Raw genomic sequence first — 846 nt, 5'->3', positions numbered from 1 at the left:
GGAGAGCGGAAAGGTCTGGTTGGTCCCGGGACTACTAACCCACCCCCGTCATCTCACTCGGTTGGGCCCTGCTGAGACGTGCTCTAGATTGTTATGTCGCGACCGTTTGCAGGAGCCGGGTGCTTATCCACTCTATTTGACTATGACCAAGGCATGCAGCAGGGGCTAGAAGTCGTATTATTTTCTTACTAAATGACCCTTGAATAAATTATATTTTGCCACTGACCCCTCCCCCAATCACAAACTTATTTTCACGGCCAAACAAAATGGCGCTTAAATTACATGTGAATCCGCCTTACCCCAAGGCGCCTTTGAGCAGCAACGGTCCACGACGGTCCTTCGCGCCGTCAGCGTGACACCTCCCTGTCCTGCCTGACGGAAAGGTGCGATACTACCCAGAATCCCTGACTTTTAGATGGTCAACATCTTGAGTTTTCAGCATATCTGACTTTCATGCTTGGTGAGTCGATTTACGCTTGAAACGCCTCTTCATAGACGTTGTCAAAGATAGAGCCACATCATTATGCGTTTCAGCTTTGAAAGGTACCACACCCAATGGTTTTCTTATGGTTTTATTTCTTGATTCGCCTATTGAGTGGATGTGTTCTTCTCAGTTGTGTGTGTGTGTGTGTGTGTGTGTGTGTGTGTGTGTGTCTTATTCTTGTGGTTTGTGTGTGCCTAATAGGCATGGTTCTCGGTCTACGCGTGTGGGAAATTGAGTATTTGACCACGTCCCCTCCCCCCTTCCCTTCCGTTCATTTCCAAATCTACAGTTCTAGCCGCCGTATACCCACCTAGTCGGCGTGTTCCACCGGTCGCATACACACTAGCCGTTGTTCCAAAAAC

This window comes from Triticum aestivum, chromosome 4B, assembly GCF_018294505.1.
Source record: "Triticum aestivum cultivar Chinese Spring chromosome 4B, IWGSC CS RefSeq v2.1, whole genome shotgun sequence".
In the NCBI taxonomy this organism is placed as follows: Eukaryota; Viridiplantae; Streptophyta; class Magnoliopsida; order Poales; family Poaceae; genus Triticum; species Triticum aestivum.
Note: the sequence above shows the minus strand (reverse complement) of the source record.